General features: G+C 45.7%; 1 long non-coding RNA gene across 2 annotated transcripts in view; it reads right to left on the bottom strand.

Moving 5' to 3' along the window:
* Positions 1–17,584, bottom strand: part of LOC116531101 — a 48,872-nt gene extending 31,288 nt beyond the window's left edge. Inside the window, exons 1-2 of one of the 2 annotated variants that reach the window (XR_004260275.1) lie at positions 16,869–17,584; positions 8,328–8,474 (exon numbers count right to left, since the gene is read on the bottom strand). This is a non-coding gene — a long non-coding RNA (uncharacterized LOC116531101). Of the gene's footprint in view, positions 1–8,327; positions 11,057–16,868 lie in introns of those variants that run through there. The other variant, XR_004260274.1, reaches the window with a different exon arrangement.
* Positions 17,585–17,592: the final 8 nt, after the last annotated feature.

Raw genomic sequence — 17,592 nt, 5'->3', positions numbered from 1 at the left:
GACTTCACTTTTCCATTTTCTCAGATGAAGCATATGCTCTGACTACTCCCTCCACCACACCCCACACACTAACATACAAGGTCCCTAGAAGGCAGCCCAACAGGTTGATCAAATTTAACCAACGGCAGCGAAGTTTAAACAAGAAGCTCTGAACATTTGCAAATGGTAGCCTCTTCCCTCCCAACAGTTGCAGCCCAAGGTGCCAATGGCCATTTAAGAAACAGGACTTTTCCCAAAGTAGCCACCTTGCACACATGCACACACAAGTGTGCACGCACATATTCACAGAAGCCTTCCTTGACTTGAGCGGGAGTTAGCAAAGAAAAGGAGGCATGTTGAGTGTGGCCAGCATGGGCACAGCCATGGTTAGGAGCAGAGACAGAGACTGGCCCGTATAACCGAGGGTTTCCTACATCATTTAGTCTACACGTTTTGGCTGAGAACAATTTAAAATAGCTGACAAGTTCTAAATTTGAGATCCATGTGTTAGGAGTTGGGGAGCATTGCAAGGTCTCCCCTTTCTTGACACTCACTTTCTCTAAGAATTGAAGCGTACAAGGAACCTGAGATATCAATTAGCCAAGCCCCTGAGCCCCAAAGATTTTAACCAGGTCAAGGTTAGTGTAAAACCTAAAGCAGACCTCCAGGTTCTGGCTCCCAGAACCAGGCTTTTGTACCATAACACAGCCACTGGTTCTTCCAAATTAGGTATGGCAGAGAGCAAAACGAGGATAAAGACTGTCAGAGAGACATCCACAATAACAATCAGAAGAGCTATTTTGGGACCCACCCCCAAGCACTGTTGCAGAAATCAATCACAAAGCATTTATTGGTCAGCTACTATGCACTTAATCCTTTTCAAGGCATTGTAGAGAGTACAGAAAAGGAATAAAACCAGGGAAGGATCCAGTACAGTCTCTGGTCCTGACTCACATCACAGGCACTCATGAAATGATTGTTGCCTTCCATTAAGTCATAATAATGTTGACCAATATTTATTCTCTGATTACTGTGTGCCAGGGACCCTGTTCTAATCTCCTGCCAAACATTAATCTCTCTCATTCCATCCCTTCCGCAATGTTAGAGGTAGGTAATTCATCCTACCATTTTTCAGATAATGAGACTAAAGTGCAGAGAGGTGAAGCCCAAGGCCACACACCTAGTAAGTGGTAATAAGATTGTGCATTCAACCACCAATTGCGGAAGACATGAGACACCCGCATTCTACATCTCTAAACCTCATGTGAAAATTGGGTAGAGTACTGACTACCTCACACTGCTGCTGTAAGGATTCATCACATCCTGTCTAGCAGGCCTGAACACTCATTCTCCACATTGTGTAACATACCCCCTTCTACCTGAGAGCCCAGCGCACGGGAGGGGAATTAACACACACATACACACAATCGAAAGTGAACAGTGCCTCCATTTCCTTCCAGCAAAATGAGGATAATGCTGTTGTTGACATCATAAGGCTATTGTGAGAATAGACTGCATAAAACACAAGAGCACTTAAAAGAGAGCTTGGCACAAAGTATGTACTTAGTAAACATTAGCTATTCTCATTATTATCCTACTATATCATCATCCTCGTCATTATTATTGGTTATGGAAATTCACTATGACCAGACCAGAAAACTGGGTGGAGTATTGGAATCGCTTTATGAAGGAATGGATAGTGAAACATGGCTAAGAATCACAGGGCCACTGGGAAGAGCTGGTATTTCAGACAAACAGGAGCCAGGGACGCAGGACTCCAGCCTCACTCGTGGGCAGGGGACATTTGTCTAGGACTGGAAGAACTTGTACTGCTTTCCCTTCAAACTGTGGGCAGTGGAAACTGTGGCACGTTCTTCCTGGTGGTCCTGGCTTGGGAACTCCAACCCGGGGGAGGGTGACTGACCTTCCCGAGAGGGATCGAGCCAGCGGGACTGAGGCTCTTGGAGCAGTAAGGAATTTACATCCTGGGAGCGTCACAGAGCCACTCCCTGCTGCAGCTCCTGGACATAATGGCACTTCCGTCCCCTCTCCCCACCCCACCTTCCCTCAGCCCCAGCCACAATGGCAGCTGCTGCTGGTTGGATGTGAGATTTGTATGCTGTTTACAGTGCTGCCTTTTTATTCTTGAACCTGAAAGCTTTACTGGGTATTAAATTCCAGCATCAGATTGCTATTTGTGCTCCCGGGTGAAAGAAAGAGAAAGAGAGCTTTAATGCTCTCCAAAAAGTGGGGCCTGAATCATTTATGAGGGGACATCACAGGAAGCCCAGAGCTGGTATTCAGACAGGAGTTGCTTCAAGAAGGAAAATGTTTACTGTGGAAGGTCCAGCTCTGCCCTCACCCATCAATCCCTAAGCCCTTGTTAGCAGGATTACATGAATTGTTCCTTTCATTATTAAAGAACATCCTGGTGGCGGAGGATGTTGTGAGAGGGGGCTGCCCAGTACATTAGGACGAAGCCAGCTCTAGCAGTTACCTTTCTGTGATAAGAGAGAAGCTCTTCTCTGGCTACTGCAGCTTACTTAGCTTTAGCTTTGTTCTTCTTGGAATTTTTTAAGACCACTTGTGACTCTCCAGGGGCTGGCTAGGCCACTGGTGGGTGGGCTGCGTCAGTGAATCAAACCCAAGTGGATTGTGGCTCTCTGTCACTGGACTACTGGAGTCGCTTTATGAAGGAATGGGTAGTGAAACGTGGCTAAGAATCATAGGGCCACTGAGAAGAGATGGTATTTCGGACAAACCTCGGGTGAGGAAGGTGCAGATTCCAAGTCAAACAGCTCCTAGGATGTATTTTTTTCCGTGGAACCACTAGCTCAATCCCTTTATTAGAAAGGTTATCATCAGAAAGCAGAATGTTTCATTTAGAATCACAAAATTACAGTGCTGAAAGGAACAGGAGAAAAACGGAACAAGAGCTAGCATCGTGAGCATCTGGGGTAGGTCCTTCTCCATACCCAAACCACCCCCCTCCTACTTCATCCCCAAGAAAGTCTATAAGTGTTTAGAATAAAATGCAGCTTCCATTCCTCTACACAACTGGAAGGACTTTGTAATTCCTAGCCACCATGAACTGGCCACGCTTATGTGTACCCTTGGGGTAGCTGAGACAGTGAAGTACAGAACGGACAGTCTATCCCCAGAAAGTGCTTGCCAGAGCTAGTCTCCAGCACAGGTGGGTGTCTTCCAGGTCCTTCAGAACCCCTCTAAGGAATACTGCAAACCCAAAGAGGACCAAGAAGCCTGATGGCAGAGCAGGGGGAAGGACTCTTCCTACATCTGGGAAAATAGGGTGATCTCCCTGTTTGGCTGAGCTGGCAGAGCTGTTGGGGAGCTCACAGTAGCTGTGTTGGTGATGACACCTCACATCCCAGAAAGCAAGGGCAGTGGCTCCTGCTCTGGCTCTGTCACTAACAAACTACGGGACTTGGGGAAACTTCATCTTCCCACCCTTCTGTTCCTCCTCCTAGACGAAAGCAGTGATGTCTTCTAAGAGTTCCTCCACTCTGTGATTCCGGGTGGCCCTCTTGCCCGGGCCCTAAGGCTCCTGGTCCTGGGTGGACACTGGTGGGACCTGAAGGGGTGGGGAGAGGGGGACAGCAGAGATATCTGTCCAGCCTGCCCCGAGGCCCACACCTCCACCCTTAGCAGGAGCCTGGTGCCAACAGCTGGATGCTAAGGACAGTTACCCACGGACGCCTCCCAATCTGGAGTGAGTCTCTGGCAGGGAATGAAATGTTCCAGCAGCAAGAACATCAACAACCTCCCCTCGGGCTCTGGGATCAGGCTGAGAGGAGAGTCTGATGCACCAACGTGCCATTCTTGCCTGGTAGCTGGTTTACTTCTCAGAAAAGAAAACTACCCTCCCCACTCTCCCTGCTTTTTTAGGCTGGAGGCTCCCTCCTAAAAAGTCCTGAGGAATGTTCGCCAAATGCCAAATCCAAGTCAGTTTGGAGGTCTGGCAATGTTCCATGGTGTCTCGGGTAGGCACAGTGAATGGGGAGGGACGAATGAGTGTTCCAGGGGCTGGGAGGGCAAGAGCACAGAGCGCCCAGCCAAGGGAGAAGAGCGTGACCCAGGGGTGCATCCTAGAGGATGCATCCTCGGATGGCCCAAGATGGGAAGCCAAGGGGGCTCAGGAGGCACAAGAGTCTGATGCCCAGGGTGAGGGAGCATCTGGGCAGAAATATAAGGCTTGCAACAAGATTCTTTTGGTAGGAAGCAGAGCAATACACAGAAAATTGTGTCCTGGGAGCCAGAAGTGAATGGCCGTCTGCCAGCTTGCTCCACATTAGGTCCTCAGTTCATCCTCTGAGAGTACAGCAGGTCAAGAGAATCCCCAGGAGGCTGGGCCACACATCACAGAGTTCTTTTCAGCCAAGGTGCACAGAATGCTGACAAGTAGCCTACTCCTCTGGAGGGAGTGCAGTGGGGAGAAGAAGAGGGAGCTGTTGCTTTCAGGTTTGGAGGAAAACATCTATTGAGGGGTCCGAGAGTCTCTTCCCCTTTCTGACCTGAGTTTCCTCCACTATCAAATACAGGAGTTGGATTTGAGAGTTCCCAAAGCTCCTTCCAGCTCTGACATTTTGAGAGTCTATGATTATTATGAATAAATAAATGAGACTATGCAGTATTTGTCTTTCAGCATCAGGCTTGTTTCACTTAGCATAATGTCATCCAGATTCATCCATGTCACAAAGCACAAGATTTTTTCCTTTTTAGGGCTAAATAATATTCCATTTCATACACAGACCACATTTTCTTTATCCATTCCTCTGTTGATGGACACTTAGGTTGATCCCATACCTTGGCTATTGTGAATAAGACTGCAATGGAGCCGGGCGCGGTGGCTCACGCCTGTAATCCCAGCACTTTGGGAGGCCGAGGCGGGTGGATCACGAGGTCAAGAGATCGAGACCATCCTGGTCAACATGGTGAAACCCCGTCTCTACTAAAAATACAAAACATTAGCTGGGCATGGTGGCGCGTGCCTGTAATCCCAGCTACTCAGGAGGCTGAGGCAGGAGAATTGCCTGAACCCAGGAGGCGGAGGTTGCGGTGAGCCGAGATCGCGCCATTGCACTCCAGCCTGGGTAACAAGAGTGAAACTCTGTCTCAAAAAAAAAAAAAAAGACTGCAATGAACACGGGAGTGCAGATATCTCTTCAACAAATTAATTTCATTTCCTTTCGATATCTACCCAGCAGTGGGATTGCTGGATAACATATTTTTTAATTTTTTCTACTTTTGATTTTTTGAGAAACCTGTATACTGCTTTCCATAATAACTACTAGTTTAAATTTCCACCAAGAATGTACAAGAATTACATTTCTTTCACATCCTTGCCTCCAAAAAAGTCAAACTTATAGAAGCAGAAAGTAGAATGGTGGCTGCCAGGGGTTGGGAGTGGTGGTGGGGTTGCGGGGAATAGAGTGAGGCTAGTTACATAGCACAAAGTTTCAGTTAGGCAGAAAGAATAAATTCTGGGATCTCATTTGCAGCATGGGGACTAAAGTTGATTATGTGTTACATACTTGAGAATTGCTAAAAGATTCTATCTTAAATGTTCTCATCACAAAAAATGGTATGTGAGGTGATGCACATGTTAACTCGCTTGATTTAACCATTTCATCACCTATACATATATCAAAACAGCTCACTGTACACGATAAATATATAACATTTTTACTTGTCAATTATACCTTAATAAACATTAAAGCAGTAAGAAAAAACAAAAAGAAGAGACAAAAAGAGGAAAATAAGAAAGAAAAGTTTGAGGGGAAAAAAAACAGTAAGATTGCAGAAGAGTGGGGAGAACTGGCCACTTTTTAAGGCAGATGAGCTTTGGAAAGTGGAATAGTGCCCTTGGTTGCACTAAGGGGAATTAATCTTTCAAGGCCTAAAATTTCTCTATAAAGCCTCAACCCCAGTACAAGAGGCCCCATGTTGATTAGGGCCCTTCAGCTCTAAGCCTAGCGATTGCTTTGGAAGCACTGGGCAGACCCAGATTCCTACCCTGGAGAACTCTACTCTAAGAACAGAGGACCCTGAGCTCCAATTACGCTGTCCATGAAAAGAAGTCTGAGCAGTTCCTGAGCCTGTGGCTGCAGCCCAAGTCCGTAGCTCATGCCTAAGTGGGGCAGGGCAAGCCCAGGCGGGAGGATTAATGACAGTGACTGAATATTTTATAAGTGGAATATTGTGTATTTTCCAAAACCAAATGGAATGTCATTTTTTTCCCCCAAGAGAGATGGGGGATGTCACTGTTCTCGTTTCCCATTCAAACCACATATTCGATGGCAAACAAGATGAATGGGACTGGGAGTTTCCAGGGGAGAGGGCAGAGACAGAAGGAAAGGAAAAAAATCCTTTTTCATTTGTTCCTCCCCCTGGCAGCCTGTCCTTAACATTGCTGCTTTACTCGTCACCCAATATTTGAATCCACTGTCCCCTGAACCACTCCAGCTACCAACCCAGGGATTACATCCCTTTCCCTGACCCCTGAATGGCCTCTGTCCATAAGGAGATTAAATCACAAGGTCACCTAATCCATCCTTCTGTTTCCAAGAAATACAAGGTATCGGACATGAAAAACTTGCCAGCAGATCTTCCTTTGTGTTCTTATTCAAGGTCTTATTTTCTTTCCATATAACTTCCTTTGGTCTAACTGAAGTCTATCTCATTGCAGATGAAGGCCGGGCCCTCTAAATGTTGACTTTGGTGGAGAATGAAATGTAACTGGACTCCCTCCTTAGGGTGGAAGCTCTGCCTAGTCTTCACGTAAAAGTCTTAGGATTCAAGTGCTTCTGAAACCCTGGATCTAGCATTGCCTCCAACTTGCCTGCTTGAATGCATTACCGGCCTGTGCAAATGGAACTATTTGATTAGCGCTGGAGTGGTGAGAGGCCTCTTCCCTTCTCAACACCCTATTACATGCTCCAAGGCCACCCACATGCTCCGCTGCTTTGCATTTGCCCTGCAATCTTTCATGCCAGTTGACTTTTCATCTCCAAATCCCTTTTCACATTAAACACAAACCCACACACTCTGTCCCATTTTCCTTTGAAATAAATCATAAGCCCATGCCAGAAACGACTCAGGGTGTTCTCTGGAATTTGTAAACAGCATTAAAGTCTTGTGGGAAATGTCACAGAGTGTTGGTCTGAATTTATTAAGTAATTTCTCAGCTTAAAATATATCTTTCCAGCCTGCTGTCTGACAACATTTACCTCTAATGGAATTTTATCCACCCTTGATCACTAAACTAAGCACACTCCTATCCCAGAGTGCAGATTCCTGAGCTCTTCCAGTTCGGCTCTCAGTCAGCTAGGCTTCAGACATACTAACTGTACCCTGCCTTTCAAAACCAGTTGGAGCTCTAAGCGCCCGGCTATTCTCTATTTCCGAGGGTGCTAGTACGCCATTACACCACATGTACATGGATGCCACTGAACTTACAAACATATTCAGCACTCGCCGGTGGCAGAGTCAGGGAATGTCTCAAAGCAGGTTCTTATTCCTCCCAAATCTCCATCAGCTCCCAAGCTACCCTAAACAAACATACTATTTAAAACAAAACCATAATTGACTGTACAAAGTAGCTACAAGATCAGCCCCCTAGCTTGCCTCCTCTTTTTTCAACCAATTGTCATCTGTCAGCCCCTCCTTTAGAGAAATGTTGGCATTGTCCTTGGGTGATTTTGATCTCTAGTTTCAGTCAATTAAACAATACATTTATAAAGAGCAGCTGTTTTGTACAAAGTTGAAACGAAGTGAGGAAATGAAGAGGCTCTCAGCGTATGTCCTTCCCAGATCAATTCTCTTTCCGTGGCCTCGGGCCTACTTGCTTTCAGGACCCATCCTAAGCAGGCCAAGAAGCATTTCAGCAACATGAGCCTGGCATGGGTCTTAGTACTCTAAGCCCAGCGTCCAGGTTAACTCATCTCAGGCCTTGCTACAACTCTGAATGTCAGTGTTCGCTACCTGTAATGCACAGAAGATAGTAAAACACACTGGTCAAAAAATCTGCACCATGGAATCAGACAGGGTGGAAATCCAAGTTCTGCTACTTACTAGCTGTGTGGCCTTGGAAAGGCTGCTTAACTACTCTCTGCTGCAGTTTCTTTATCTCTATAATGACAATAATATAATGATGGTCCTACCTCATAGGGTTATTTTGAGAAATAAAATTCTATATGTAAAAATGCACAAAATAATGCCTAGTTATTTTTAAATAATGAATCAATCATAATTCATAAAAAGTCATTATTAGTTATCATTATTAAAATGCTAGCTGCCACTTGATTGTCTGGCTGGCAGTGCACCCTTACCTTCTTGTCTTCTAATTAGACATACCAGTCATTCGGTGTCTGTAAACCGTTTACTGCCTGGTGACTGAAGAGAGGCTCAGGAACTGGCTGCCCAGGCTGGATGTGCCCAACACTTGCCTCTGAATATGGCTCTTCTCCTGGTACCCACTGCTTTGAGGATGCAAGAACACATTTAGCTCTCAAGAGGGTTTGCATTTCTGGAACTGAAGGTAGAAGTTGCCCACCGTGCCTTCTTCCTGAGAGACTGCCAGGAGAGCCCCCTTTGGGGTAGGCCAGCAGCTCCCTAGTGGCAAGCGTGGAACCAGGGCAAAAGGAGATTAAGGTTTTAAAAGTGAAAATGGTTTCAATAGCCAATCTTAGAATGGAAGTTTAAAGCAACAGTTCATCAGACTAATCACAAAAGTGTCCCCAAAAGCTAGTAAGAAACAGGAAATCTGAGACAAACTATAAGTGAATTAAAACCCATGAGGCCAGGTTAAGAACCCAAGTATAGAACTGAAACTTTGAGAGTATTCCTATTAGAAATGCTGTCTTGTTCTGGAACATATGCTCTGTTTGAACACACCCCTTCTCTGTTCTAAGAATATACTGACAAAATAGATGGAAATCGCAGGTGCATGTGCTGAAAATGTTTCTTGGTGTTCCTTTTAATCGGGACCCAAGACAGTACCCAAAGTTCTGTTTGACAACATCACCTCAAACATGTTACAATTAATTAGACAACTCTTCTCCACATCACATTTTAATTTGGAAAGACGTGGGAGACATCTTTGTTTCTTAAGGAGATTTGCAAATTAATCTAAACTCACTGAAAATACATTTACAAACTCGCAGTGGGTTAGTTATGTGTATTCCAACCTCGTTCTCATTTTTCAACTTCAAAGGATGGTTTTCTAACTGTGTGTCTGAAGTCTAGAGGATATTTTGAGTCGTTTGGGAGATGAAATAAACTATACATTTATTTGTTTACTTTATACTTTGGCTTTTTAAATAAGTGTAGAGAGTATGAGACAATTTAAAACGTTTCTTCTGTGTCTTAAACCCTGATGAAAGCAGTGGGTTGAAAGAACGTTCCTACATTTCAAGACGAGCACTCAGCCAGTGGGCAGAAGGCGGGACTGCGTGCCCAGGAAGTCAGTGGCCAAGCCTGACTTGGGAGTCTGCCTCAGGGCTATCAAATCCAACAGTTAATGAGTAAAACTATAGAAACAACAGAGAGCATGAGGACAGGTAAGAAGGTCAAATGCAAGCCGGTCAGAGCTGAACATAAATCTAGGATTAATTGTAAGTGAATTAAACCTACCAGCTCAATGAAGTAGATAATTTTGCATTTGACATGTATATGTGTTAGTATCATTTTTGTATGTGTGTGTGCAAAGAAAACTTATTCTATTTGTACTTTCTCAACGTTCATTAGGAAACTTCCTTTTCTTCAAAAAAAAAATAGTATTTGTTTTTGAAAGATCATGTGATATTTCCTGTCGGTAGGGCTGCTTTTGAAAGTCATGCCCCTGGGAAGTTGTTTTCAAATCTTGATCAGATTTTCTGGGAGTCTCTGAGGCAGGAGGGGCAGGTATCTGCATCTTGTACACATTTCTCGGTTGAGTCTGAGGACCAGTAAAGCGTGAAAACCATCACCCTAGAAAACAGCTCTGTCTTCCTCTACAGCGCATGAGCTACATAAGGAACTGCGACTTAGTGCTTATACTCTCTCACTTCTCTCTTTCATTTCTACCTGCGAACCCATTAGAATATAGGCAAAGTTATTAGAAAGAACTCCCTTGAGATGTTATCCCTGCCTCCCAGGAGAATATAATAGGAAGGCAAGGCGTAGGCATGGAAGTTCATTACTAACACAAGCAACCTGGGATGGGCAGGGTGGGAAGGTCCTGTTGGCACATATGTAGAAGCACAGACAAGCAAAAGATAGGGGTACTGCGACTGGAGATGACTTTGTAATAAAAATAAGTCTTGGGAGTGCTAAAGGATGGGTAGGGTGTACAGAGACAAGTCCTTGGCAGTGTATTGCCAGGTGAGAGAAGGCTGCAACTTGAGGCTGGCGTGCAATTATCAGGGTTCCTCTTTGCTGTGATAATATGCTAATTAAAATTGTCTTCTGCTTCCACAGGCACTATCTAGTTAATGCTCAAAAAGGAGGAATTTTTTTTAAATGAGTCCATAAAATTTAGTACCAACTTAATTTTTATTCATTGTGAATCAATGCAGATACAAGAATAGATCTAACACATCGTTGTTGAGTGTTTTGGAATCACGACACATTCTTGGCTGGAATCAGAAAGGTGTTAAGACTAAAGAGAAGGTCCCAGGTCTGCAATTCCACTTGTGGTTGCATTTCTGCCCTGGGCATCTTCTGATAGGAACATGTCCAGGAACAGGAAGTCAGTGAAACCCAGTAATGGGTATAGGGTAAATCTATAGGGCATATATACACACCACCATGGTCCTGGGTAACCAGGGCCTCTGCCCTTGGCTCCACAGTTTAGAGACCCCTGTAGTCCACCCCTCTTCCCTCTTATCCCCTCCTCAAGGGTGACAAGTCCACAGGTGAAGAGACATGCCCTCCAGGAGCCTATTGCCTCCCTTGTAGATGACACTCTGGGTACTTGGGACACTGGAATTTCCTGCCCTTCACAGGCCACTTCCACAGGTCCATATTCCCAAGGGTGGACAGTGCCACAAATGTGTGTACCCCTCATACACACTTGTAGAAACAGAGCTTGGGCAAGTGGGTAAAGGCCTTAAAGGATGGATGGGTAAGAGTTGAAGTCAGCAAGGGAAAGAGCTAGGAGATGGTCTGGAAGGGTCTCAATTCCTACCCTTCTCTGCACCATAAAAATATTAAGGAGGTCACCAAAAATCCCAGCCCCTTGGGAATTGTGACAGCCCCTTTCTATTTCCTGTCCAAAAGTCAAATATTAATGGGCTATACCCTACATCTTATGTTTCCATGGTGAAAGAGGCATTCCACTCTATTCCCTGGGAAAGGACACTTAAACCCTCTCCATCCTCTCTCCACTCCCTCTGGCTCTCCCCAGAGGAGAAGAAATGACCTATCTGATTGGCGAGGTTGGAGAAACATTTGTAAATGCATAACTCAGCCCTTCCTGCGCTCTCTTATAGACTCTACCTGCCTGTGGCCATCATCTTTCCTCCTCCATGCAGGGATTAGAGGGAAGCTTAAAGCTTCTCCATTCTGTGAATGATATATTTGTAGATCTAGTTCAGGGAGGATGAAGTAGAAAGCCTGTATTTGGCCGTAGATCTGACAGCAATCATGGCTGTCTCCAGCTGCAGACCCAACGTCTTCTTCTGCATGTGGAAATGGACCGGCAGCTCTACAACGCCAAGTCTGAGATAAGCCATGAGGGTCTTGGTGGAGAATAAGAGAGTAGGAAGTGAGAAGGGGAAGGAGGCAAGAAATGTCTCATCAGTTTAGGAAGGAAAATAATTAGAACAAGGGACGAGGAACCATGGGGAAAAAACTGTGAAGGACATTCAAGGGCAGTTGAAAGAAACAGCTTTGTCTGGATAAAGCAGAGGAAAAGGGGATTGAAAGAGAGATAGAAGGTAGGGGACACAGCATTCTTGGAATTTAAGTAGGCCATGGAGCAAAGGATTTTTAGGTTCAAGAGAACCTGAAAGGGCTCTGGAAGGTGCAGATGACGTACACAGGAGTGAAGACTCGGAATCCAGTGATCCCAAGAGCCAAGAATGACTGGAGGATGTAAAAGTTCATCTTCTACGTTAAGCCTGGTCAAACTGCATCTAATGAATGACTAAGGTGAATGCACATAATATACCTATTTCTACCTGTGTATACCTTGAAACCTGGTGCTCCTCTCACTGTAAAGAAGGAGTTTGTGCAAGGAACAGCTGGTTGAACTGAAGCACGCTTTTGAACCTGGATGAAACCACGGTGCAGAGCTCAGTCACAATTTCAAAGTTAAAACTAAAAATGACAACAGCTCTCCAAGTTCCTGTAACTGGAGGTGATGGAGGTGGCCAGAGGGGCTGCCAGTTACTGCCAGATGTCCTGTTCTTTTATGCATACCTTTAGTTATCTAAATTAAACGATGGTTTGGCAGGGAGATATTATTTCCTTTTGTTTTGGAATTTCCTGTCCACACCTTGGTTTAATTGAAGACACCATGGGCTGTCATATAACTAATACTGGAGTTCATAAAGCTGCACATTTGGGATAGTATGGACCCAAAGCTAGAGAGACAAATTAATATACAAAGGCATGGATGATGTGAAAATGGGAAACAAGGAAAAATAGCTAATAGTTATTTCAAGAGAAGAAAATTTAGGTGAAAAAAAAACATAGAAACTGAAGCAGGAAGTTTTTTTAGTTAGAAGAAAAAAAGGAAGGGAGGAGGATGAAGTAGAAAGAAGGAAGCAAAGAGGAAGGGAAGCAAATGATTGGGTAAACAGGGAATAGAAAAAGAAAAGGAGAAAATAAATGTTCTGTAAGTAAAAATATCCTTATACACATGAAACACGGGTATTTCTGCATTTCATTCAAACTCTTTGCAGTTGTTTTGTTCTAAACAGCAGCAGGGAATGTCAAACAGCTGTTTTTACAGCTTCTGTCACTTTGTCAAAGCCGGTCTGCACAGTCTGACTGCCAGGCACACCCAGACGGCACGCCAGTGTCAAAGCACTCTGATGAGCAGGTGGGCCATGCCTGCAGCCACACAGAAAGGTCAGCACTGGTGCCCGTCAGGCCCTCGGGGCTGGAGCCAAAACCAAGACCCTGGGAACCTGAGCCACATGGCAAAGTCAGTGCTGATCCCCATCAGGCCCTTGGGGCTGGAGCCCAAAACCAAGACCCTGGGAACCTGCTCGAGAAAGATAAGCAAACACTCAAGGCAGCATTTCTCTTCCAAAACCTAAAAGGCAATAAAATAAATAAATGGAAAAAAAATTAATAAAAAAAAAAAGGAAGAAAGAATTTGCCTAGAGATACAGCTAGTGATCAACTTAACGACCACGATTGGTTCCGACAGACTGGTCGTAACACGATTTGGTCATAAGTTGAGTAGGCTATATGTACAGTACTGTGAAATGATGTTATAAAAATCTTTAAGTCATATTTAATAATTTTCTTTCATTATTGTTAGATATCATAATTTTCTTTGTTCATTTTATGCCATTTGTATCATCTCTACACCATTTTGTTTCTTATTTTTACATTCGTCAGGTTTTAGTAAAACACTGCATTACCAGTACAACTGGTTTAATATTTGCAAAACATACAAAATTACAAAATACAGGTGCATACAAAAATACAAAATACAGGTGTAAAAAATACCATAGGAAACATTTTCCCAATTGCAAAACATATCAAAATATATAAACACGTACGAAACATTTTATTGACCGCTGGTGCTTGGCCATGGATCGTTGATGTCGTCATCTGAGGCAGCAGTTGGGGTTACCGGAGTTGGTTTTTTCATAAACATGGTGAGCTTTGTCTGAATTGTATGTTTCTTTTTTTCTTCATAAATTTCACGATACAGATGGAACACATCGTGTGCCATCCGTTCAATCCTTGCAAATCGTTCGATGTTTGGGTCCATTGCTTCGAAATGTATAAGAAGTTTATTGGGAGGGGTTTGATGAAAAATATCCAAGAAACAAAACACAAATTGCTGTACCGAGTCTGGGATAATAGTTGAAATGGTGCACGCGGAGATGGTAGTGCTGCTGGAAGCTGGTCCACACTGTCTTAACGCCCAGCTGGGCAACATTTGCGCTGCCAGACGCACAGCAGTCCTGGCTAGCGATTGTGGTTGTAAAGTCGAATGGTCGTAAGTTGCATAGGTCGTAAGTCGATCAATACCTGTAATCTTCCCTCAGTGCAAGCAGTAAAAAGCTCAAAGTCCGATGACATGGACTTAGGCCCCAACTCTGCCATTTCTAACCTACATGGCCTCAGGCTGGTTGTTTTGCCTCTGAAAGTCTCAGTTTCCCATTTATGGAATAAGGATAATACCTCACAGGGTTCTCATAAGGATTAAATGAGGTAGTAATACGGCTCACAGCCCAGAAAATAGAGGATCATGGTCAATATGATAAAAACTCATGTTTGGAAAAAAGAAACCAACAAACATAGATGATAGACAGATGGAGGGAGGGAGAGAGATTAGATAGACCGGTTGACTGATGGATGGATTGGTGACAGATACATAGATGAAGGCAGAGACAGAGATCCAGGAAAGCCTTTCAAATGCATTTTCGGTTTCTGAAAAATGTAAGAAGGGTCTTTTCCTACTCTCTTTCTCTCCTCCCATTCCTGCCAATGGCAGCAGGCCACTTGGAAATCACAAAGGTGACTCTCCTTTCCACCTCCCTTCCCAAACAAGCCCTCTAGTAGCACTGCTCATGGGGAAACACCGCCACATTCAACAGAGGTCTTTATCAGGGTAGGGGACCCTCAAGGAAGGAGCTTCCTCCCCTGGTGGTCTGTTCCCTCCTAAGAGTTACTGCGCTACTTCATGATGTGTCTGTGATGGGAGGGCAGTAGGGGACACAGAGATAAACAACCAGGAAGAAGAGATGAGATCTCAAAATCACCAGCATACGAGGGCAAGAGCAGCATATCTGTCTCTCCCCTGACAAGCTGGTGAAGTCGAGGATATGGTCAAAGGCCAAGGAGGATGTACATGGATGAGGGCCCCTTCCTCAACAGACCACAGCTTACCCAAGTGCCTCTTTACACGGCTCCTGCCAGCTCACCAGCACCCTCATCTTTATCATTCTCATCCCAGAGCAGAAGATTCCAGAAGACAAATGAGCCTTTTCTTCGGGGCCTGGAGAATCACGCAGTGTTTGCCCCCCAACTGGGCACTTGGCTTGCCAGTCTGAAAGCATGGCCGTTGGTCTGGCCTGCTTGAGACACTCAGATGATAAATAAAGCCTGCTCTTGCCACCACCTGTGCTTGGGCCCACCCCAAACACTTACCCAGGAGCACAGTGGTTACAATTATAAATCAAGCTAACAAACTGTTAACAAAAATATGCTCTCCCCTCCTACCTTGACAAATATACCTTCATAAGCCTGGAAAGTTTAAATATAGAATTTCCAGGCTCCTGGGAGCTCACGCTGGCAAATGGAGCTACGGGGAAAGATGACTTCCACCCCCGGGCTGCCCCCCACCTCTTCCCACACTGGGCTCTGTCTTGCCTTTGAGGGACCTCACACACAAACGGACACCCAGCCCGCATGTCCAAGCTCTGTCCATACCCCCAATGGGACACTCCATTCTTTAAAGGAAGTGCTGGGAAGAAGCTTACACAGACCCTAGCAGCAGATGTGGAGCCATTTGGCAGGGAATTGCAGGTTCTCGGATACCTGAAGTATGGTGCAGAAAGAGGGTCACTGAACCAGGTGCAGTGGCTCACGCCTTTAATCTCAGCACTTTGGGAGGCCGAGGCGGGTGGATCACCTGAGGTCAGGAGTTCGAGATCAGCCTGGCCAACATGGAGAAACCCAGTCTCTACTAAAAATACAAAAATTAGCTGGGCATGGTGGCAGGTGCCTGTAATCCCAGCTACTAGAGGGGCTGAGGCAGGAAGATCGCTTGAACCTGGGAGGTGGAGGTTGCAATGAGCTGAGATTGTGCCATGGCACTCCAGCCTAGCCACAGAGTTAAACTCCGTCTCAAAAAAGAAAGAAAGACAGAAAGAGGATTACTGTCCTTGGGGGGATGTATCCTCCTGGCCTTAAGGATTTATTGCCCTTTGGGGAGGAATATGGCTGGAAGGGGGCCAGAGCGGGCAGGTCCAGAGCAGAGGTCCTTATGCCCAGTTGATCCTTGCTGTCAGAATCCTCATCAATATCATGCCCTGCACCCAATAGCATGCTCATTCCCATCCCAGGCCATGTAGAGAACATTGCCATTGGATTCGCTGCCTGCTTGGGCCCTGGCTACGCCCTTCCAGCCACAGTTTTACCAGCTCCAGCCAAGAACTCAGAGCTTCTCAAGCCCGAAGCCCTTTAGGGAAGAGACTGAAGGGGCAGAGAGAGGAGAGCCAGACTGGAGACTGAGGCAGGGTTGAATGGAGCGCTGACTCCCTGGGCAGGTCCCATTGTTAAGCAGGCCCCCCACGAGATTTAATGGAGCGTTTCTGCTGTGCTTTTCACAATGTTGTGGCTCTTAATAGGCTCCCCTGGCGGGCCGCTCAGAGCCCACGCTGCCTCTGAGCAGCTGCTGTGCTGAGCGAGGGAGCAAGCCGGCTCGTTTGCAGACCACGTGCCTGTCGCCTTCTTGGGAAGCCATCACAGCACGTCCTGGAACAGGCTCCTGAGAAGGCATCACAGTTGAGCGTAATTCATCAATTTCACAGCTGCTACTTGGGAGGGAGGGGGCCAAGGAAGCCAGCACCAAGCCAACTCAGGAATCTCAGGAGCATTCGCCAGGCCAGCAGGGAGAAGGTGAGCCCCATCAGGAGTGGGCAGAGCTTCCAACGTGCTGCTAGCTTCACCTCCAGCCTCTGGCCCAGACCTCTACTCACCCTGAGGGTGCCAGCAAAACTGGAAACTGAGGGAAACAGCTGGGTCTTCAGAGTCAGGGAGAGTGAATTCAAGCCTCCTCATCATCTATAATCTGTTGTAACAGGTTTTCAGGTGATTCTGATGCACGCTAAGTTTGAGAACACCTGGTCAAGCCTCCCCCGCCCCCAGCCTAGTGGTCTTCCATTGCTACCTTGGCCTCTCCCCAGGATTGCGCTGACCTTCTGGCAATCTAGCAACTAAAAACGTCAGCGCCTGGCACAAGAACAACCCCCAGCACCCTGCTCCAGCTGCCTCCATTCTGTTTGGTCAGTGCCCATTATCATACCATACCAGGCCTGCCTACCCCACGGGGTTGTTGTGGGCATTAAATAAATAATGCCTGTGGGGCACATTGCAGAACACCCAGCATAAAGAAAGCACTTGGCTGCTGGAAGATACTTCGATGTTATTTTGGGGGTCCCTTACTTTCTTTGCAACCTCTGGGTGCACAGCTCTGCCCTGGGCCAATTTCCCGTTTCCTGTCTTTCTTCCTTCCCTCTGCTGTGAAGATCCAGCCTGCTTGCTGGCTTCCAGTGGTCACCAGAGCCTCCTCAGCCTAATCGGAGTAGGAACATCACAGCACCTCTGTTTTCTGCCCCACCTATCCTATTTCAAAGGAAAACAGGCAACCTCAAAAAGTTGATGTTTTCTGGTTAGTTGATTTTTTTTCTTTTCTTTTTTTTT

This window comes from Sapajus apella, unplaced genomic scaffold, assembly GCF_009761245.1.
Source record: "Sapajus apella isolate SASKATOON/1434 unplaced genomic scaffold, GSC_monkey_1.0 scaffold69, whole genome shotgun sequence".
In the NCBI taxonomy this organism is placed as follows: domain Eukaryota; kingdom Metazoa; phylum Chordata; class Mammalia; order Primates; family Cebidae; genus Sapajus; species Sapajus apella.
The sequence above is the reverse complement of the archived record's forward strand: the minus strand, read 5'-3'. Positions and strand labels throughout refer to the sequence as shown.